Source organism: Ascaphus truei, chromosome 1 (genome assembly GCF_040206685.1).
Source record: "Ascaphus truei isolate aAscTru1 chromosome 1, aAscTru1.hap1, whole genome shotgun sequence".
Taxonomy (NCBI): domain Eukaryota; kingdom Metazoa; phylum Chordata; class Amphibia; order Anura; family Ascaphidae; genus Ascaphus; species Ascaphus truei.
The window spans coordinates 320,275,446-320,299,509 of record NC_134483.1 but is presented as its reverse complement, the minus strand read 5'-3'; the positions used below and the strand labels follow the sequence as shown (position 1 = coordinate 320,299,509).

Here is a 24,064-nt window from a genome sequence, read left to right as displayed (position 1 = left end):
GCATCAAAAGGTTTGTTCAACAGTGACATCAACAAAGACAGTTGTTTTTATAACCACGCTTGTAGGTAGGTCCTGTAGAAGGGAAGTCATGTTATCAACAGAAGAATAACAAATGCCACAACAATGAAACAATGAAATCCCTCCTCTCTTTCCAAGGTGCGGTCCTGGGAACTTACTGTATGTGCTATACCAGACACACACCTATATATTTAGGTTAGATAAGAATTAACAAGGCCTGCAAGATTAACTTCCTATTCATTGTGTCAAATAAAATAGATCACGATGATACCAAGGGGGGGGGGGGGGGGAGAGTTGTATCAAGAAACTGGTCTGTGCTGACGCATTGGCGTTCACAAAATGACAATTGTTTCTCCCTGAGCCTATATGGAAATGTAACTGCCCCCTAACTGCTCCCACTTGCTTCATAAATCCCTCATCTCAGACACATCCAAAAAAGGTGCATCGAAGATTACTACATGGACGTTGTCTAGTGTAAGTATATTTTAGTGCGAGTTGTGACAAAACAGCTTTGCACCTACATTTTGCCTTTGATACCTAGAGCCCAAAATGAGCATGTTAAGTTTGTCACTAATGTTTCCATATAGAACACATGCCATCACTGGACAGTCTCTTTTAGGCAATAGATACAATTCTCAGGAGCTCATTGCTTATTGATTGCATTTACTCCAAAATGCAGAAAAATCGCCTATTCTGCTACTAAAACATTTCTTCAATAATTCGGTTTTTACTGCATCACCTTAAAGTGCAATGCAAACCTGTAATGATTTTATTTACCATTTTCCTATTTAATTATTTTAATAATTATTATTATTTTCCTATTTTATTTCCTATTTTCCTGTTTAATAATTTAAGATTGGTTTGGCCCATAGCATATTTCAGGTAAAAATGTATTTTTTTTATTTTTTTTAAATGGAGCTAATACACTCATTACTGAAGTAATCACAAAACGCCCAGGCCTGGAACCAGAAACTGAAGTGGAGGAAGCTGCCCTTAAACTAACACGTGCCCATAAACGTACCTGGTACGTCGTAAGGGTCTCTGGGGTACCAAGGACTATGCCATATCTTCTACATTATTATGGCACTCTACAGGTTAATGAGAGTTGGCTCTTTGTTCTAGCGTGTTCTTTTGTTCACTACAATTTTTACTTCTCTCACTTTCTCACCTTTAGCTTGCTCTTTAGATCACCTTTGTGTATTTGATCTCTCTAATATAACCTGTGTCATTCTTTTGTCTGTGTCATCCTTTAATTCTGTCTACTCTATTGTTTTAACATTTTCTTTCTCCTAACACCTTTCTCTCAATAGTCTCCACCAACATTTCTCTCTACTATCCCTCCTTACAGTTCTCCGCTTCATTCAAAGCATCCCTGTAGCCTCCCACCCACAATCGGCTTCCTCCTTGCTGATTATGTGCCACAAGCTTGCTACCCCAACACATGCAACCACACACACAATAAATAAATCAGCGCTACAGTACTCACTAGTATTGGAAAAGTGTGTCAACCAATATGTATATAACTGATTCAATGTTAATATTCTTAGTGATGTATGGTTAGTGTTCACTAAAATAGTGTACTGTATTGTGCAAATTAAACAATTATAAAGTTGGTGCAAGCGTGAATTAAGAATATAAACTGAAATCAATATATAAAAAAGGTAGGGGAACCGGAGACTTAAACTGCATATTCAACATAGGAAAAGGGTCATCCCTGCTCTACCTTAATATTCATCATAGTATAAAGACCGCGGCGGTGCACTGGGAATGACTGATATGTTTGCAAAAAGTGATCAAGAGATGATCACCAAAAGATACCCATTTAGTTGCACTCAGCCTATTTATAGTATATATAGCTGAACCGTAGGTGTACAAGAACCGCATTAGTAAATGCAGACACCAGGGAGGAAAATACAGAAAAATAATAAAATTTTATTTAAACTCATCTATTCCAAAAATATATATATACATAAACACACTAATAAAAAGTTAAAACCAACGTCTCTCTTGTTTACACAGTATCTACCAGACTCTGCAAATATATTCAAACATAGTGCCAAATGTCCACTGATTGTGATATTTTCTATAAAATGATATATATGCAAGATAGTCTGGGAAGTGTAGAGTACCCAAACTTGGTTCCCAGGACATTGAAATAATGAAAACTAGACAAGGGGTATATGCCCAAGAGTAATAATACGTAGAGATAATACGATGCTACATCATATGTTGTAGTCAGGGTAACAAGGTATATTGTGTATATAATGCAAGAAGCCTGACAATTAATAGCCACAAGGGAGCAGTATGATATAATAGGCATTATTGAAACATGGTGGGATGAAACTCATGATTGGGCAGTTAATTTAGAGGGTTATTCCCTTTTTTGGAAGGATCGAGCATATGGAAGAGGAGGTGGAGTATGTTTATATGTAAACTGGATCTAAAACCTATTATAAAGGAAGATGTTTATGAAGGGAATGATGAAAATGTAGAGACCTTGTGGATAGAAATTAGCAGTGGAGGGAAAAGTATAAAGAAAATGTTTGTAGGGATATGCTATAAACCACCAAATATCTGTGAGATTGAGGAAGCTAAAATACTTTTGCAAATAGGAGAAGGCATCAAAAGTAGGTCATGTTTGCATAATGGGTGAATGTAATTATCCAGACATAGACTGGGGCAATGAGATTAGCATTACAACAAAAGGAAACAGTTTTTTGGGGTGCTTAAAGTCAATAATATGACCCAAATTATTGAGGAACCAACCAGGAGAGGAGCAATACTGGATTTGGTAATATCAAACAATGTAGAAGTAATAGCAAATATTCAAGTCCTGGAACATTTGTGTAACAGTGATCATAATAAAGAGAGGAAAGAAACCCTACAGCATGCACTCACTGTGACGTAGTAGATAATATGAAAAGTGATATACAGCCTTTTAATGACTATTAAAAATAGTATGAGGGGATCAGGTGTTAATAATCCATGACCTGTCCCGTATAAACCACTGGCTAACCAATGAAACACTCTTTGTCAAATGCTAGTCGCATTAGCTGGAGGTAAGCCAATTGTATAGTATCTAAAATTAATGGAGTTCTCCACTGTATCAGTGGGAACTACTATACACAACCCTTTATCAGTGTTGGATAGGTGTGTTATACACACACAGATACCTGCCCACTAATAGCAGGCAGCTCTAAATATAACTCTTTACTAAAACATATATGGTGAAGCGGGATTAATATTAACACCTACCAATATACACAATTGTGTATAATATACACCAACTGGGTTGTGATACAAATTACAATATAGCTTTAGCGTTTACAACATTTTAGATCTTATGCCCCTATGGGGTTAAATCACTCCGCTAAGCGTGTATTCGTGACGTGCACCATTAGTATTGGCACTTAGTTACTGTCTATTACATCCATTCATGATGCTACTGTAATTGTGCTAGAAATATAATATTTGCACAAATATCAGATAAGTGAGAATGTAGTCAGATCTTATGATTCAACATGTATTTCACTGTATTACACTGCAGCAATAAATCTAAGCTGAAATAATCTACAAAAAAGTAGTTATTTATGTCCCATTAAAGTTGGTATTTTGGGTCACAGAATATTACAGAGAGTATATAACACCTCTTGTATATTATATGCAATAAACAGTACCTTCTAAATCACAAGGAGATTACCCTTGTATGTCATTACTCTCCTGAGGTTAATGGAACTGGTATACAATGTATATACAAAATGCTCTGAATAAATGACAATGTATCAGTGTCTGTTGATTTTTGTGTATTCTGAGGCACATTATAATAATGTATCTTTAAAGCCTTGAGGCACGACTCATAAAATCGCATCCAGTTATGGCCTCACTTAATAGCATCAATCCAGTGGTGTAGCATATGCCATTAACCCCTCACTGATCATGCTCCCCTTCTAAATAAGAATACAAATATTCTAGAGGGTACATAAATCCCTTGTTAGTCTGAGGCATATTCTAGAAATATAGTAAAGCCTCGAGTCATGGTTCTTTCGACCGTATCCAGTTATAGCCTCAGGGATTTGCCCCATACTCTAGTGTAGTTAAGAGTATTCATGTCTGTGAGTGAGTTGATATTTAAAGCATGTAAAATTGCCAATAGCTGGTGAGAGAGATTGAGTCCCTGAACCTGCACGCATACATATCAATATATGCAGTATATCACACTCTGTATTAATATGAGTGCCAATAGAGACTCTACACACAGGCTATGGGGAATGCATAAATAGCACCAAACATGCCAACATCATTAGTATATTATCCTATGTAGTGGCTAGTGGTAAAGTATCCACTTATCTGGTTGAATAGTAGTTTGCTGTCAGTAATCTCCCACTGATAGTGTTCGTGTGTCTCTCCCCCAGACACTTCCGCATGGTGACATCACTCCGTCACACAACCCAGTTGGTGTATATTATACACATTTGTGCATATTGGTAGGTGTTATTATTAATCCCGCTTCACCATATATGTTTTAGTAAAGAGTTATATTTAGAGCTGCCTGCTATTAGTGGGCAGGTATCTGTGTGTGTATAACACACTGTGCATGCAATGTCTTGTATATAATGTATACTCTCATGTATTAACTGTATTTGTAAACATGTATTATTTGTCTTAACTCTGTGCCCAGGACATACTTGAAAACGAGAGGTAACTCTCAATGTATTACTTCCTGGTAAAACATTTTATAAATAAATAAACACACCTATCCAACGCTGATAAAGGGTTGTGTATAGTAGTTCCCGCTAACACAGTGAAGAACTCCATTAATTTTACATACTATACAATTGGCTTACCTCCAGCTAATGCGACTAACATTTGACAAAGAGTGTTTCATTGGTTAGCCAGTGGTTTATACGGGACAGGTCATGGATTATTAACACCTGATCCCCTCATACTATTTTTAATAGACATTAAAAGGCTTTTATATCACTTTTCATATTATCTACTACGTCACAGTGCGTGCATGCTGTAGGGTTTCTTTCCTCTCTTTATGTTGTTCCTATTGCCCTATTTTGCACCGCAGTGTTATATTACACTTTCTTCTTTCTATTAGGCTGATGCGGACAGCTTCCCCTTCCCCTACCCCATCTTATATAACAGTGATCATAACATGGTCTCATTTGAAATAAATTATGGTTAAGGTTATGCATTTGGGAAGCAAGAATGAACATGTGACTTACAAATTAGATGGGTATAAATTGGGGGAATCCTTGATGGAGAAGGATTTAGGAGTGCTTGTAGACAGCAGGCTTAGCAATAGTGCCCAAATTCATTCAGTAGCTGCAAAAGCAAACAAGATCTTATCTTGCATCAAACGGGCAATGGATGGACGGGAAGTAAACATAATTATGCCCCTTTATAAAGCATTAGTAAGACCACACCTTGAATATGAAGTACAATTTTGGGCACCAATCCTAAGAAAAGACATTATGGAACTAGAGACAGTACAGAGAAGAGACACCAAATTAATAAAGGGGATGGACATTCTAACTTTGAGGAGAGGCTAGCTAAATTAGATTTATTTACATTAGAAAAGAGGCGTCTAAGCGGGGATATGATAACTATCTACAAATATATTCAGGAACAATACAAAGAGCTTTTCAAAATAACTATTTATCCCGAGGACAATACAAAGGACTCGGGGCCATCCCTTAAGGTTGGAGGAAAGAAGATTTCACCAGCAACAAAGGAAAGGTTCTTTACAGTAAGGGCAGTTAAAATGTGGAATTCATTACCCATGGGGACTGTGATGGCCGATGCAATAGATATGTTAAAAAAAGGTTGGACATCTTTTTAGAATGGAAAGGTATACAGGGATATACCAAATAAGTAAACATGGGAAGGATGTTGATCCAGGGAGTAATCTGTTTGCCAATTCATGGAGTCGGGAAGAATTTATTTTCCCCTTTATGAGATATCATTGGATGATATGTCACTTGGGTTTTGTTTGCCTTCCTCTGGATCAATATACTGTAAGTATAGATATAGGATAAAGTAGATATAGCCTATGGTACTTTCCTTCACCCAACCACACACTACTTTTTCAGATGGAAAACATGGTATATTACACAAAAAAAAACCTAATGTAGAGTCAGTTAATTGATACACAATGCACCGTGGAACGGACTATGACAGAAAATGAATTAACTCTGACCTACACAAAAATATGTACACAGTCACCTAATCACTGTTTAGTGAGCAAGATAAGAAAATCGGTTCTCTGGCTACAATACATGTCTTTGGACAACTGCAAGCAGTCTGGCTTGGGTGACGCCTGCCTTCTTATTATTTTCTTATCTTATCCAATTGGTCTTGTTACCTGCTTAGTCTGATTTGCTGTTTTTTTACTTAATCATGCTATCCTCCACGGGCTTTCTGGTAATCCCCCTTGGAATCTCAGTCTGGTCATATGTTCTGGTCTCTCTGTGCAATTGATCATACCATTTTTTGTTTAGATTCTCTGATCACATGCTAGTGCTACTTTAAGCCTTTGCTAAGACTAAACAGTGATTACGTGTTTCCTTTCCTATTGTCTGATTTTGCTGCTCTTAATTTATTATTTTAATTCCCTGTACTGTATTCTTTGTGAAGTGCTGAGTACACTTTTGGCTCTATATAAATAAGGATATACAATACAATACAATTTTCTAAATGCAACCATCTAATATTAAACTATTACAGCTGGTATATGGCGTTGATTGCAATCAAATTAAATTCCTGATAGGATACAAATGGCTAATGCAAACCATAACAACTATAAAATAATTAAAAGATTAACTAAATACAATGTTACCAACAAATAAAATGCAAAATACAAATTATAAACAATCAGCATGAGTACAAACAAAAAATATATACTAAAATAATATAACAATTAATGAAACACTTTAATAATAACAATACATTCACATGTCTTAGACAGGTCTGCACCCCTGCCTTTCAACCATTATCACCTCGCATACAGTGCTCCCACTGCAGCAAGGGATTCTGGGAAATGACATGCAAATGAGCACACAATGTGTCACCTTTTGCCTGGAATATCCATTCACGGTAGAGGTTTTCTGTCACCTTTTTCACCCACCATAACTTAAAATGTGATATGGTAAACCTACCCAGCCTAGAAATATTTCAAAGCAAGTATAAACCAACCTCACACTGATGATACCCATCAAGGTTGAAACATGTCTGTGAGTGGCTTGTACTTGCTTTGCTAGTCCCATGCTGTGCCTAAAAGCTGTGTGAACGGCGATGCATCAGTTTAAATGGGCTCCATTATTATAGTGTAGAAACTTGTTACACAGAATTCTAGTTCACAAAAGCCAAACAAAGGTATTACAAACACAGTATATATTTATATACTGTATATACACTTGTGTGAAAAAGAAAGAACACCCTCTTTGAATTCTATGGTTTTACATATCAGGACATAACAACAATCTTCTGTTGATTAGCAGGTCTTAAAATTAGGCAAATACAGCCTCAGATGAACAACAACACATGACATATTACACCATGGCATGATTTATTTTTAACAAAAATAAAGCCAAAATTGAGAAGCCATGTGTGAAAAACTAAGTACACCTTATGATTCAATAGCTTGTAGAACCACCTTTAGTAGCAATAACTTGAAGTAATCGTTTTCTGTATGACTTTATCAGTCTCTCACATCGCTGTGGAGGAATTTTGGCCCACTCTTCTTTACAACGTTGCTTCAGTTCATTGAGATTTGTGGGCATTTGTTTATGCATAGCTCTCTTAAGGTCCCACCACAGCATTTCAATCGGGTTGAGGTCTGGACTTTGACTGGGCCATTGCAACACCTTGATTCTTTTCTTTTTCAGCCATTCTGTTGTAGATTTGCTGGTGTGCTTGGGATCATTGTCCTGTTGCATGACCCAATTTCGGTCAAGCTTTAGCTTTCGGACAGATGGCCTCACATTTGACTCTAGAATTCTTTGGTATACAGAGGAGTTCATGGTTGACTCAATGACTGCAAAGTTCCCAGGTCCTGTGGCTGCAAAACAAGCCCAAATCATCACCCCTCCACCACCGTGCTGACAGTTTGTATGAGGTGTTTGTGCTGATATGCTGTGTTTGGTTTTGCCAAATGTGGCGCATGTGCTTTCTGGCCAAACATCTCAACTTTGGTCTTGTCTGTCCAAAGGACATTGTTCCAGAAGTCTTGTGGTTTGTTCAGATGTAACTTTGCAAACCTAAACCGTGCTGCCATGTTCTTTTTAGAGAGAAGAGGCTTTCTCCTGGCAATCCTTCCAAACAAACCATACTTGTTCCGTCTTTTTCTAATTGTACTGTCATGAACTTTTATATTTAACATGCTAACTGAACTGAGGCCTGAAGAGTCTGAGATGTAACTCTTGTTTTTTTTTTTGCAATTTCTCTGAGCATTGCACGGTCTGACTTTGGGGTGAATTTGCTGGGACATCCACTCCTGGGAAGATTGGCAACTGTCTTGAATGTTTTCCACTTTTGAATAATCTTTCTCACTGTAGAATGATGGACTTTAAATTGTTTGGAAATGGCCTTATAACCCTTCCCAGATTGATGGGCAGCAACAATTGCTTCTCTAAGATGATTGCTGATGTCTTTCCTCTTTGGCGTTGTGTTAACACACACCTGAATGCTCCTGACCAGCAAACTGCTAAAACTTCGGCTTTTATAGAGGTGGTCACACTTGCTGATGATCAATTAATCAAGGGCATTTGATTAGCAGCACCTTGTTTGCTACTTAGCATCTTAATTCCTATGGAAGCAGTAAGGGTGTACTGTACTTAGTTTTTCACACATAGCTTCTCCATTTTGGCTTTATTTTTGTTAAATAAATCCAGACACGGTGTAATATGTCATGTGTTGTTGTTCATTTGAGCTTCTATTTACCTAATTTTAAGACCTGCTAAGGAACAGATGATTGTTATTATGTCCTGATATGTAAAACCATAGAATTCAAAGACGGTGTACTTTCTTTTTCACACCACTGTATATATAAACAATGAAATGTGCCGATTGCTGGGTGCTAAAGGCTAAATGTATAACAATTAAAAAGTAGAGATCTAACTTGAAATCTCTCACATGTAGATAATTAATTGAAAGAAGAGACGATGGGGTACTACCAACTATATCCACAGTGTGTATGGAGGGGAATTTAAAACAAATATATGATCACCTGCGCTTCATCCATGTAAGGAGCATGCAGCTAGGCGAAAAAATGTATTGAATAGATAAATAGGATAAAATGTTGAAAAAATAAAGGATATAATAAAATAATGTCAAAAGTCCCTATATTCCTTAATTGGAAAAAAGAGCACAGGTCATTGATTCAAATCAATTGCACTGGGAATGAGATATGTGATCCCCCCCACACCCCCCCTCCATTAACAAAAGATACCAAAAACAGAGGATATGGTGAATGAAACAATTGCACCATAAATATTCTTTGAAATTACATCCAGTATGCAAAATAGATTGTGTATAATATTTATGGCAAATTATGAAAAAAATAATTACAATAGAAAAAGGGACCAGATAAAAAATAGCAAAAAAAAATATTGAAAACCCCCATTAATTTCAGCTCTTGGTACACCCTGCTTCCGGAGATACTTACCTCTGAAGGGGGTGCCTGCATCTCCTTCAGTTTTCTACAGTTTAAATCCCCCGGTCACATGGGCCCATAGGAAGCCGCACTGGGTGATATTGCGGCTTCCTATCGGCCTGCAGGGCCCGGCAGCTTTAAAAAGCAGCCATCATTTGAATCCTGGAGTGGCTACAGGTAAGTACCTCCGGCAGCAGGGACCCCGGAGCTGAAATCAATGGGGGTCAATCCCGGAGATCCCCTGCTTCAATCCTGTATTAAAATTTTTTTTTTTTTAAACCCAGCTTGAATTGCTTTTTTAAAGCTGCAGTTCAAGCTGCTGTTTTTAAATGTTTTTTTTTCTTCAATATGTGCATTAATATAATCTGCACACTGACAAGTGATTAGCTTGTGCTGCAGATCGATCCGTTCTCCTGTAATCGATCACTTTGCTCTGGGTTATTCAATTCAGTTATTGCTGCAAAACAGTACCCACAATGCAAAGTTCTGTGTGGAAGATCATGTGATCAGGCAGTTACTAGATACAATTGGTGCACTGCTAGAGAGAGGGCAGGGCTCAAGAGCCAGAGCCTGTCTCAGAAGGGGAAGAGGTGTGACTTTGTAAATGGTTTCTATAGAAACAAAAACGTTTGCCACATTAGAATACATAAAAAATGTCTTTAAAATTGTTTAAAAAAAAAAAAAAAATGCTACAAATGCCATAGTACAGAACTGATTTATTTTAAAAAATAAACATGTCGGATATTGCTTGAATTGCAGCTTTAAATCTCTATCTCTTGATATTTAATTCCTGTCCTCTGAACGGGCTATTAAAAACGCTATTCACATAAAGGCTGCTAGCATGAACTGGAGGTGTTCATCCATTATATTACACGGAAATGCAAAAAAATCCCTGCTTCCTGCCACGTGACCGTCTGGTGTCCGACAAGTGATGTCAGAGGCAGATTCGACATACATTTTGCGTACATATGCTTCTTCAATGAGCTTGGTCTGGATTTACTGAACATTGCTGCGTCAACATTGCTGCGTTTAAATTTTGTGCTCGAAAAAAATTGCAGTCGCAGCAATACAATATTAATTTTTTCATTTTGCATTATTTACTAAGAATTACGTATTTATAAGTGGATTGAGATCAAACCCCTCACAAGTCTTAACGTGCTATATCTGCAAACTAACATAAAAATATATATTTAAAAAAAAATTCAATATTAGTGTCAGATTATAGTTAAGAAAAAAAACAACACCAACTACATCCGCTCGTAACCACTTAAACTTTCACTGCCATTAGTACACTTTTGTCTTCTTGTCCCTTTAAATCCCCGATTTTTGTAGAGAAAACTTAACATCCCATGTATTTCCTACCAAACTGGTATAATACCCTTCCTGCTTCTCTTGGAAACAATGCAGCATCTTACTTACTGGTAAAAATTACCTGACCTGGCAGGAAACAAACCAGAGGTTGAGAACAATAACATATGAAACAAACAAGCTAGTATAATACGCACTGTTTATCTTAAGCTCGATTGGCATCCAAACTATGAAAGGGCTGGATGACGCTCTCTATTTAAATGTCATTACTTTAATGTCCTTCACAATGCACTCATATTCCCTCTGCGCCTCCACTAATAACATAATTGTATAGTAATTCAAGACGTCTCTGTATCATTATGAAAACGGGCAGTCTGGTCTTCCTCAGAGTGATGCTATGCAGTGCTTCAAATCAGCATCCTGATTATCCTTGTCACTTGCTGCATAATGTATGTACAATGGGTTTTCAAACTATGGTTGGTCAGTGGGTCTCACAGCCTACAATAGAATCAGGAGTGGGGCCAGCCTCTGAAGTTAAAGACTACTTTAGAGGTGCAATCCCTCCAGAAAGAAAGACACTGGAAAGCAAAGACCTCTTAAATAATTTATCGTCCTCATTGAATTTTTTTTTTATATCTCCGCCTACAACACATATTGGGCTATATTTACTAAGACGGGATACTCCAAGAGACACCTGTCCTGAAAGCCCCCATATTTTCCAAGCGTTCAACCTTACACCCGATTCCCTTGAACAATTCATAAAGGGTCATATTTACCAAGCCGTGCTGAAAGGTGACTTAAGTAGCACAACTTAATTGCTCACTTTATGTACTTAATCTTTAGGAAGGAAATGACACATAGATTTACAAGGAGATTTATTTGCAAGGCTGCATCATGAAAACGAAAGTCAAGTTTAAAAGCTTCATGAAAGCGGACATTAACTAAACAAATTGTGTTTATTTTACAATTGAGTATCGTGTTGCAACTTTTAAGCACGTCACTTTCTTTTCCTGTGCTTCAGATGAAACAGATGATACTGTGTACATTGTCATCCTTCCATTTACACACCTCTGTGCTGAGACTTCGGATCTCCTGATGCGAGACTTCTATATTTGTGTAGCGAGCATGAAGCTCCTTCTCAGAGACTTCCAGATCAGTACTGAGACTGCAAACCTATTTTTGAGAGACTTCCAGCTCTGTAACGAGACTGTGAGTCTCCTTTTGGGAGATTTCCAGGTCTGTGCTGAGACCACTGACCTCCTGGCGAGAGACATCAATCTCTATGCTGAGAGTGTGAACGTCTCCTGTTCCAATCATTCACGGAGGAGATCATAGTCAAGCCTGGCATTTTGCAGCGCAACGTCAGAGCTGGTCAAGGGATCATTACTTATTGGTTCCGGCTCCGTTTCCCTGGTATTGTTTGTTGAGGGCTTCTCACTGTGAGAACTGGACAGACACTTCTTCGGGCTACACGACTTCTGCCTTGGGCCCTCTGGAGATTCCGTCATTCCCACGACAAATCTTCCATTCGCTCTATGCTGTAGGACATCTAGGCTACCTTCTGATGTCGTAGGCCATCTCTGGACGTGTCTGCAACTTCAACAGTAAGCTGAGAACCTTTCATTTTTCTCCCTTACTCTTTACTCTGGAAGACTCTGGTGCATCAGGGATACTGAGGTCCCCTTCTTTGCTTCAAACTTCTGTAGTTTCTCTGCACTCACCATGCTTTTGTTGCAGGCGGAAATTCGGCATTCAGTGGGTCCTGCTCTTGCTGACGGTCTTCATGTTCAAGGGCATAAGGACACGACACTTCCGTGCGCCTAGGGTCCAGACAGCTGGGTTCATTACAGAAAAAAAAACACATTTTACCCTCTATTCTGGCACTCAGGTGTATTCTTCACATTGACCTTGGGAGGCGCTACTGCATCAATATCCTGTGTACATGCTAGAACCATGGCTGCAGTCATACAGGTGGGGCAGACATCACTTGCAAAGTTTGTAGCTGTCACAGGTGTCACTGTACTTTTTATTTTTTCTGAGTGGCCATTTTAAAAACCCATGTTTTTTTGGGGTTCCGCACACATAACAAGATTTACTTTGGTTACAGAATAAGTACCTTGTGTGGGTCATCATCTGTAGCAGTCCCCCTAGTCTAGGGGTCAGCAACCTGTTGCCACCGAGCCGCATGCGGCTCTTTCCCAATCAACATGCGGCTCTCCTCCATTCGCAGAGTCGCTGCTGCTCAGCTGCTGGCTCTCTCCCTCACTGTCCTGCCGATGGCTGTGGGGGGTTCTGCCCGGCGCTGGAGTGGCATCTTGTTGCCGCCGTGTCTCCGTAGCGGTGGGCCTGCCTCTCTCCTGCACTGTCCCACGTCGGGCCTCTCTGTGACGTCAGCGTTCACAAGAAGCTGCCCAGCTTCTGGCGCGCACCGGCATGAGAGAGGCCCGGCAGTGCAGGAGAGGCGCAGGCTTGGGAGTCGCGGGCCCCGGCGGCAACAAGAGGCCCGACTCAAGCGCCCGATGCCCCCCCCCCCCAGCCAACGGCAGGACAGTGAGGGAGAGAGTCAAGCGGTATTATGTGTGTGTATTTGGGGGGGGGGTAGTGTGTGTATTTTGGGGGGTAGTGTGTGTATTTGGGGGGGATAGTGTGTTTGTATTTGGGGGGATAGTGTGTGTATTTGGGGGGGATAGTGAGTGTGTATTTGGGGGTAGTGGTTTGTGTGTGTTTGGGGGGGTAGTGTGTGTGTATTTAGGGGAGAAGTGTATGTATGTGTTTGGGAGGGTGTATGTATTTGGGGGGGGGGTGTATGTATTTGTGGTGTAGTGTGTGTGTATGTATGTATTTTGGGGGATAGTGTGTGTGTGTATTGGGGGGGTAGTGTGTGTGTTTCTATTCGGGGAGTAGTGTAAGTTTGGGGGGTAGTGTATGTATGTATTTGGGGGGGTAGTTTATGTATGTATCTGGGGGGTAGTGTATGTATACATTGGGGGTGAGGGTAGGGGGAACATAACCCAAATGTAGTGATTATTCACCAGAAAGTGAAGCCACGTGGCCGTCTCACATATAAATAGCTCTCAGGGTTTGGATCCCCCCAAACAGATAATTCAGTCTCTGCCGGGTTCGATTCCTATGATGGACTTTTTTTTCTCTCCATGTGTTCACTTATATGTGAAGAGGGGAGGGGGGCTATTGAGAATGGGGGGGTGGGGGGGGTATGGACCAAGCATATTTTGATTTTGCGTTTTGTTGCCCAAGGGTGGAAATGACAAACTGTTTTACACAGAAAAACAATGAAAAAACAAACAAAATAAAGGGACTTATTCTGATTGAAGTAAGTTTGTTGTATGTTAATGCTTATACAGCATATACCTATTAGTGAGTACAGTAATGTATGTGTTAATTGGTAATATCCTCATGGATATGCATCCTTGTTAATCGCTAAACACAGTGATTGTGTGTAAATGAAATACAAGATAAGTGTACAAATATAGGAAACCCATATAGGGCGTGCTATATACAGTGATTCTAAATATAAACTATAAACATAAGATATAGCGACAAAATGATGAATTGTCCATGAGAATATAGCTTCTTAACATAGTACAGAGGTATTGACCCTAAACAAACACATCAGGGATACTGTTATGATTCACAGTATGTTGTATTAATCTATGATGTTTTGTTTTTACTCACACAGTCAAATATTATATTGAGTATAATACTGATATGGGCAGCTGAAATGCTTTAGTTCAAAAAGTATATAAGTGCTAGGTGTCTGACCTAATGCAGTATGATTATACACTGCTTAGTGCATTAGATACCATGAGGCTGTATCAGTTTAAACCGCATGGTATAGTCACTGTGCACCCGTCGGTGCAACATCACTTTCAAAATAAAGTTTGTAAATGCAGACACCCTATCTAAGCACTAGTGGATGCTTATTTCAGCCCACATCTTTTTAAACTATCTATTTTCGGGATTGGCAGCAATAAAATGTAAGAGATGCAACCTCTGTTGCACTAGAGCTACAGACTTGATGACAGTGACGTCTAAACTACAACTAAATCCACTATCTCATTGGCTCTAGTCCCATGTGACAGCGCCATTTTTGTTTTGTTGACGTCATGTTAAAGGGAAATGAAGCACAGCCATTCTGATTGGCTGGCGTCATTTCCTTTAAATGACGTCATCATTTTTTTTTCTTTAGCCAAAATCACATGCTTTTCATGGCCCAATCAGGACCATGAGAACCATTCGAAGCAAAATGTGACGTCATAGGCCTATAAAAGCCTATGTCGTCTCATTTTCCAGCTAGACGCCGTGGGGAGAGGACCTCCCCTCCGAAGAAGATGGACAGTGCGTGGCGGTAGAAGAACCCAGAAGACCACGAAGACCCCGCAGATGGTAAAGAAGACACCGCAGAAGGTAGAGAAGACCCCGAAAACAACAGAACTGATGGTATGGATTACAAAAACAAGAAAGAAGACACCACATTGAATTGTAATGGTTTTTTATTTTATGGGTTCCTGGTTCCTGTGTTTGGATTTGTTCAAGAGATAGCGGTTCCCCCGGAAGTCGGTCATTGGTCATCTAATGGTAAGTAAACAAAAGAAATGTATTTTATTTAATTTTTAAATGTTTTTTTCCCCCTAACATGTCAGAATTATTTTTTTTATGTCCATTTAATGCCCCTGTATGTATCTATATCCCTATGGAGATATATACATACAGGTTTATTAAAGGGTTGTTTTGCAAATGTTTAATTGCCTTTTCTCATGTATTGTAAAATTATTTTCCCTTTTTCGTTAAAAATGTGTGTGTGAAATGTAATTTTGCTTTAATTATATGTAATTTCAGATGATGATTACATGGATTTATTTCTGTTCCCTGTCTTAATTTTTTATAGTGGTTTATTTGTTGAAGTTAGATTGTGTCTGATCGTGTCAGTTAGAAATAGAATATTTTTCGGAATGGATTGGTTTTAGCATTACAATAGTGAATAGGGTTATGGGTTTGGATTTGGTTGTAATTTATTTCGGATGGCATCAATTGCGTGTTGGTAATTTATTAATGTGTACTTGCTTTGTTTATATTGAATGTTTGCTTTGAATCGTGTATTTGTTTTGGACCATTGATTGCTATTGTGTACATGATGGAAATATTATTTGCATCATGTACACATTGTTAAATTGTATGTTTTATTGCCATTTGTTATATATTGCTTTGGATAGGTGCTTGCTGTGTTCTCTTATGATATCTGTTTTATTTTTAATTTGGCTTTGTTTTTAATTTGACTATGATGTTGTCAATTTGCGATCGGATGTTTTAAATTTGTACATGTATATCCTTAACCATTTCTTAGTAGATTGGTTAATCATACATCTATTTTAAATATATATATATTTTAAATATTATATATATATATATTAAATATTATATATATAATGTGAATGATGAAGCCACTCTACAAATGAATGGGTGCAGGGTGGCTTAACCCATTAATTACTTTAGCGCTTATTAACCGTTATTGTTATTGAGGGGTTAAGTGACACCAGAATATATTTGCTGTTTATTTGTGTGCCAACGGACTTTGCTGGCGGAGGGGCTTCATATTGCTGAAGTACAACTGTCTTTATTTTATAATGCCAGTTAATGTGTTTAATAATGGACAAATAATCTATTATCCATATCTGGATAATAGTTATTTTGCCCATTACTTTACTTTATGTGTGTTTGGTGCTGCAGGGGGGGGGGGGGAGGGGGATCTTTTATTTAAATGTAGGAGCATGTTTATTTTTTTTTACATACACTTGTGGGGCTGACCCGTGGACCCCCAGACACCCGCGGGCCCACCCGGGGAGACCCCATTTGGGGCCCACGGTGACCCGCGGGGACCACCTGGAGGCCCACGGCGCCTCCAGAACCTGTGTGAAACCCTTTGCTGGATATGAACAAAGAGAAGGATCCAGGGCACTACGGATTTGTAGAAAATAAATTTATTCTAGGCACACACAACATTTCGAGCTGTACAAAGCTCTTTCTCAAGTGACTGGCCAGTTGGTCAATTAATACATTTATTTTCTACAAATCCATAGTGCCCTGGATCCTCCTCTTTGTTCATATCTACTGAAATCACACCTGACAGGTTTTTTCCCTGAACCACAGAGCACCGGTACCTCTTAATCGCAAGTATATTGCTTTATTATATACATTCAGGTGTGCAGACATAACTCTTTATTGTATAAGCCCTTTGCTGGGCCACTGTGGGGCCTACGGACACCCGTCGGGCCCACCGGTGACTCTCGTAGGTCTGGGGTATTAACCCTGTATGGGAAATAATAAATCATGATTTATGGGGGGCACAGGGGGTGGGTGGGTTATGTATTGTTTATTAATTATTGTTATGTTTATTGTGGGTCTGTGTATTGTTTTGAATGTGGGTATTAGGGGTAAGGGGTATTGTCCCCAAGGGAGGGAGGGTAGGCCTCCCGGTGGGTAGGGGTGAGGGTGGTTAGGCCTCACGGGGGTGGGTAGTGGGGTGAGGGTGGTTAGGCCTCCCCAGTGGTGGGTGAGGGTAGGTTAACCCCTTAATGACTGACGCAGTTAATAACCGCTAAGGTGATTAAGGGGTTAGGGGACATTACATTGGCTCTTTTTATGCTTGTGTTTGTTTTTCAGCACCCGAGGGCATGGACGGTGATGAAGATGAGGATGGCCTTCACCGTGGCTGGCGGCCAAGGGTGAGTGCAAGATGTATTTATTTTATTTATTGGGATTAATGTATTTTACATGGGCAAATGCACTATTATTATATGTGGATAATATTCATGTTGCCCATGACTATACTGTATGTGTTAGGGGGGGAAGGGTGTTTTTATTTAAAAGGATTATGTATTTGTAATTGATTTTTTGGGGCACACAATTGGTACTGAAGGCAAGTGGTGACCCCAGGACACCTGCGGGAACACCGCCAGCCTATAGTACCATTCCTGTGCCTAAAAAAATACCTACGTGTAATGTATATAAGGGGGGTATAGGGGTCGTTGGGGACACAGGGGGTGGGTGTGTTGTGTATTCCAGTGTTTATTGGGGGCAATTGTCCCCAATAAACATGCTACTGTGACTTAACCCCTTCATTGCATTAACGGATAGCCGCTAAGGTAATGAAGCAGCATTAATGTATTTGTATTAATAGTGTAATGTGCAGGGGGTCTCTGGAGATGAACCGTGTTGGTTTTATGTCCGGGGACCCCGATTCCCGAGATACAGGCCTGGTTATGGTGTGCCGGTATCTTCTATGAATGGAAATGTCCCGCGTCTGATCGGGCTATCTCCATGCATAGGAGATACCAGCACCTCATAATGGGGCCTGTATCTCGTGAAGCAGGGGGTCCCCGGACATAAAACCAACGCGGTTCAACTCTGGAGACACCCTGCACATCTACAATATTAATAGAATTGTAATGTAAACATTTTTTATTTGCCGGCGAGATTTGTGCAGAGAGAGGCGGATCTCGCTCTCTGCTGACAGATCTCGCCAGCGAGAGCCCTTCTCGCCAGGGCTCGCCATCCCTCCGCTGGATTCCTCTCACAGATATGCGCACCTTTGTGTATACTGCGAGGGGAATCCGCCAAAAACATGGCGAGTTCTGCCATTATTGCCGTTTCCTGCATAGGCCCCATTGTCTCTCACTTCAGCACACATGTAGCCTTGATCTGTTTAGCTAAAAATCTTGACAAACAGACAAAAGTGTGTTCTACCGCTCTACCTAGTAATCATATACGAGAAGACACGACTGTGGTGCAGATGGGAGATAGGTCACGAAAGAGCACATAAATGTTATCCGAAAAGGGAAAAACACAAAAGATTCCTGTTTAGTTGCACTCATACAGTTCAATGTGCTAGGAAGTGTATACAGAGTTTGTAATGACTCCATGTCTATTACTCAATATGTCCAAATGGTAACACAACTCCCAATGTACTCATATTAAAAATTATTATTATTTTTTTAATATGAGTACATTGGGAGTTGTGTTACCAATTGGACATATTGAGTAATAGACTTGGAGACATCACAAACTCGGTATGCACTTCCAAGCACATTCAACTGTATGAGTGCAACTAAACGGGAATCTTTTGTGTTATTCCCTTTTGGGATAACATTTATGTGCTCCATGGCTAAAAATCTTTCCTTTCATTTCTTCTTTCATACACTCTATGAATCATATATACTCTTTTATCAATCTATACTGTTGACACATCTTTTGTCACACTTTTCAACATTTTTTATTAATGACCTTGAAGTTGGCATAGAGAGCAAAGTCTCCATCTTTGCTGATGATACTAAATTGTGTAAGGTAGTACAATCAGAGCAGGATGTAATTTTTCTCCAGAATGACTTAGAGAGACTGGAAACTTGGGCAGGTAAATGGCAGATGAGCTTTAATACAGATAAATGTAAGGTTATGCATTTGGGAAACAAGAATAAACAGGCAACTTACAAATTAAATGGGGATAAAATAGGCGAATCCTTGATGGAGAAGGCTTTAGGAGTGCTTGTAGACAGCAGGCTTAGCAATAGTGCCCAATGTCATGCAGTAGCTGCAAAGGCAAACAAGATCTTATCTTGCATTAAACCGGCAATGGATGGAAGGGAAGTAAACATAATTATGCCCCTTTATAAAGCATTAGTAAGACCACACCTTGAATATGGAGTACAATTTTGGGCACCACTCCTTAGAAAATACATTATGGAACTAGAGAAAGTGCAGAGAAGAGCCACCAAATTAAGAAAGGGGATGAATAATCTGATTTATGAGGAGAGGATTGTGAAATTAGATGTTTACATTAGAAAAGAGGCGTCTAAGAGGGGATATGATAACTATATACAAATATATCCGGGGACAGTACAAGGAGCTTTCAAAAGAACTATTCATCCCAAGGGCAGTACAAAGGACACGGGGTCATCCCTTAAGGTTGGAGGAAAGGAGATTTCACCAGCAACAAAGGAAATGGTTATTTACAGTAAGATTAGTTTTGATTGGTTTAATAGCACTTTCATTCCGTATGCTGTCCATTATACATGTATAAATAACGTTTATTATTTTACTAATGGAGGATATCTCTTTTGAGTGCATCATACTGAGATTCTGTGGTTTCTAGTTGCTTTGACATCTCTAGTATTTACAAAAACACTTCAGTGCGATCAGCCATTGTTTTGAAAAGTTTGGTAACCCCTTAGGCCAAAACTTTGGTATGTAGAAGCTTTTGACTATTATTTATCACAGTTTAAAAAAAAAGTCTAATTCCATTAGACTTTTCCCTTCTGGAGGCCTGGCAGCACCCAAGTACTTCCAGGATTGGCCATGTGATTGCTTCAGTAGCGATCATTTGGCCTCATGCGGCCAGCCAACAAAAATAATGAGAGTGGAGTGGGCTCCAATGGAGGGATCAGCCTAGTCATCCCTTTAAAACAAGCATTTTACCATAACGTACCTGGCACATTAATAGAACGTGCGCCATACCAGGTGTATCGAAAGACCAGTGAAAAGGCAAAACATTTAGCAAACTCTGTGAATCAAATGACTTCAGGCATGTTTCAGTGATATGTCCGGATCATTAGGCATCAATAACAAAAGGGTGTGTCAATTCACTTAAATTGGCTGGTAATAGAGATGTGTTCAATGGCTTGGAAACGCATACCTTTGTCCTGCAGTGGTCACACCCATGTTTTCATCCCTAAGGCACCTCCAGCTCTATTGGTATTTAAGTTCTGTACCTTGTTCTTGGAGTGCTGCCACCGCCTTCCTTCTGTTCATTTAGTTACTGCCACACTCATTATCAGTATTTACATAATGTTACATAATCAGAAAATGACACTGCCGTTTTAGGTGTTCATTTCATGTCTGTGTGGGTTGTGCGTTCTCCCTTTTGTCAAGAACCTTCCAGCTCACAGACATTTAACTGATTTCCTGAAATGATGTTACTAATCAATGTTGCCTGGATAGTGGCCATAATGCTATCTATTTTGACAGCATGATATTAAATAAACATGAACAAAGGTTAAATAATTAAATATGCAAATGCAATATTGAATTACAGTAACATCACTGGGCACAGTCACAGCATAAGATGTTTGGAAAGGGCCAGTGACTCACTACGCTTCTTCAGCTTTGTTAATATACTTGTTTTTGTGCAGATTGTAGTATCCTAAAATAATCAACATGATGCAGGAAATGTTGTCTGTACAAATACTTTCATAAGAAAGAAGATTCCACATTTGCAAAGCAGGGGAGTGGATACATATTACAGAGGAGTGGTGAGGGTTTCAGTGTATGAATCTTCAGGTGATACAGTATGTGTTACCATAAGTAAGTATGATCTTAGTTGGTGAGCTGTCAACAGCCACAATGTTTCATGCACCCCTTACTGTGATATCATCTATTATCTATTGAGTCAAGCACATAATTACATATAAATACAAACAATACAACCATAATTCATGAATTCTGGTGAATGAGTACAGAAAAAATAATGCATTTACCTTTGGGACTTTTTCTGTTAAATCATGATAAACTAAAAGTGTAGATTTTACTTGTGCACTTAAAGAATGTACACATATACAGTACTGTACTATGCATGCATCAATGTAATACCTCCAAAAGATTTATATAAGAGATATACACAGGTGCAAGTTGAACCATTTGATGAGAAAATGCATTTAAAACACCAACGTACAAATAAATATGTAGTTTTAGAGTTAATATAGTACAAATTGTTACAATAAAAAGAAATAAAAATGCACAAACAGAAATCCCATACACAAAAGTAAAATGTCTGATTTCATTTGCAACCATAGAAGAAACCCAGAAAACCCTCAAAATACCCACAAGCCAAAAAACATTTGATGTAACCAAATGCAAAGAAGCTGAACTGTACATAAAAAAAAGTACCACTTAGCTTAAAAAACAAGCAAGCAAATACACAATTACAGTACAACAGACTGTTAGATAAACAAATGAATCCTACCTTGCCGATCACAGAGGAAACACAGACCTACTGTACACGATTAAATGTTAACAAAAAAAAAGAGAGCCTGAAAAAACGAATGGAATATATATATATACTGTATATATATATATATATATATATATATATATATATATATATATATATATATATATATATATATATATATATATATAAAAAAATATATATATATATATATATATATATATTTTATTAACTAAAACATATCTAAACTACAAGCCAAGAACAATACGAGCAATGTTCGGAAACTCTGAGCTGATCTTTTGTCAGAGAACATTACTAGTGTTCGTCAACATTACAGCCTAATATTTACAGAAACTACTGCACCGACACACTTTATTCGAGCAAATACCCGGTATGTACCTGGCAGATACCTGGAATGCGCCGCTCCTCACCTCTGACAAGCCCCGTTGCATTTGCCTACCCAGCCTGGGTTCATGCCTGGCTGATGGGCGGCTGATCTGTTAAATGATAATGAATAGGATTTAATAGGCTGCAATGCTTCGCGTGTCTACCAGATAGCATAAATTCATGAATTGTAATGCAGTATATATATATGTACTGTGCAGTATTGCAGCCAACGGGAATAAAATGCTTCAATCCCTGCCAGAAAATAACTCAATGCACTCGGGCAGAAAACAGTCACAAACCTCAATACACCCGGGTATACCCGAATTCGTGGGACTAGCCGAGCTCGAATAAAGTGTGTCGCCAGTGTATAAAGACAATGGAAGCTCTGGGATATGTGCCATAAGTCAAATATTTCTTCTGCTCAGTTATACTATGCAAATTATTTGTAAGAAACACATTAAACAGGATTTGTGAAAAAAAAATTGGGTGCAAAGTAAAAAAGGAGCAGAACTGTAAGCCATGTATGTTTATGCCTGGTAACAATATTTTTAGTGTAAGAACAAGAAAAATAACGATTAACACTTTTGCTCCAAGAAGATACTTAAATGTACTCATGTGGTCAAGAGTTTAAAATGAATTAGTTCAACTAGTTTCTTGGAGGGGTGGGAGGGGGGGAATAAGAAAATAGTTATGAGGCCCACAGTCGGTGTTAGTCATTGGGGGACGGGTGGGAAGAAGCTCCAATCTACTGCATGAGTGCTAATAGCTCTCTCAGCACAGAAGGAACAGAGAGGGAGAGGTGATTGGTTGATAAGTGGTCCATGGGCAACAAATCAGCCTGTTGCATGACGGATGTGGCCCACAAGCAATTTACATGTAAGTCTTCAGAGATGACAAGTCAGTAATGCACATGAGAAATAAAATATATTGGTACAATGACAATAAGGCCACTATTCAATATGCTGTGAAGCCATCTTCCACGTGCAGGAAAATATTTTTGTCCTATTCATTTTTATGGACCTGAACTCTTTCCCAAGAATGCAAAGAGGCTTCACAATATAAGAACATGTATGTTCAAAATAACCTTTAAAAATATGCACTTCCTACCTTGTAATGTTTTAATTGTGATGAAGGAGGCCAAAGAGTCATTCAACAAAAGAAGATGTCCTGGTTTTCGGATTAATTCTGATTATAACTTTCCAAGTGCAAAACTAGAAGCAGTGATGGACAGCTTGTATTGATCCAGTTCACCGGCAAGTTCTGCGGTAAGACTTGAATTTCATAAAGCGACTATCTTTGGCCTCACTGTGGACTACTTTACCTAATTTGACAAATCTCAGATTAGACTTATGGAAAGTTTACTGGGGTGCTATTATTGGGTTGGTAACACAAGGTCAGCATGATACAGGTAAACCCCGTTATAGCGTGGTCCTCGGAGGCCACCCGATCCGACCGCGCTAGACCCGGGGTCGCGCTAATATTTAAAAAAAATGGCCGCCGCGCACCTGATCGGGAGGGAGGGAGTGAGGAGGGAAGGAAGGAAGGGGTGGCCGGAAGCCCTACACGTCCCCTAGCAACGGCGAGTCCTCCCACCACCGGCATCCATTTCCTCCCCCCCCCCAGGCCCCCACACCTACCGGCCATCCGCGGCATAGCGGGGTTAAGATGGCGGCGCCCGT

The 24,064-nt window shown here is 39.2% G+C and overlaps 1 protein-coding gene across 6 annotated transcripts in view; it reads right to left on the bottom strand.

Moving 5' to 3' along the window:
- TMEM150C (transmembrane protein 150C) overlaps positions 1-24,064 on the bottom strand; it is a 164,521-nt gene that overhangs the window by 33,500 nt on the left and 106,957 nt on the right. The gene's annotated exons all lie outside the window — the stretch shown is intronic.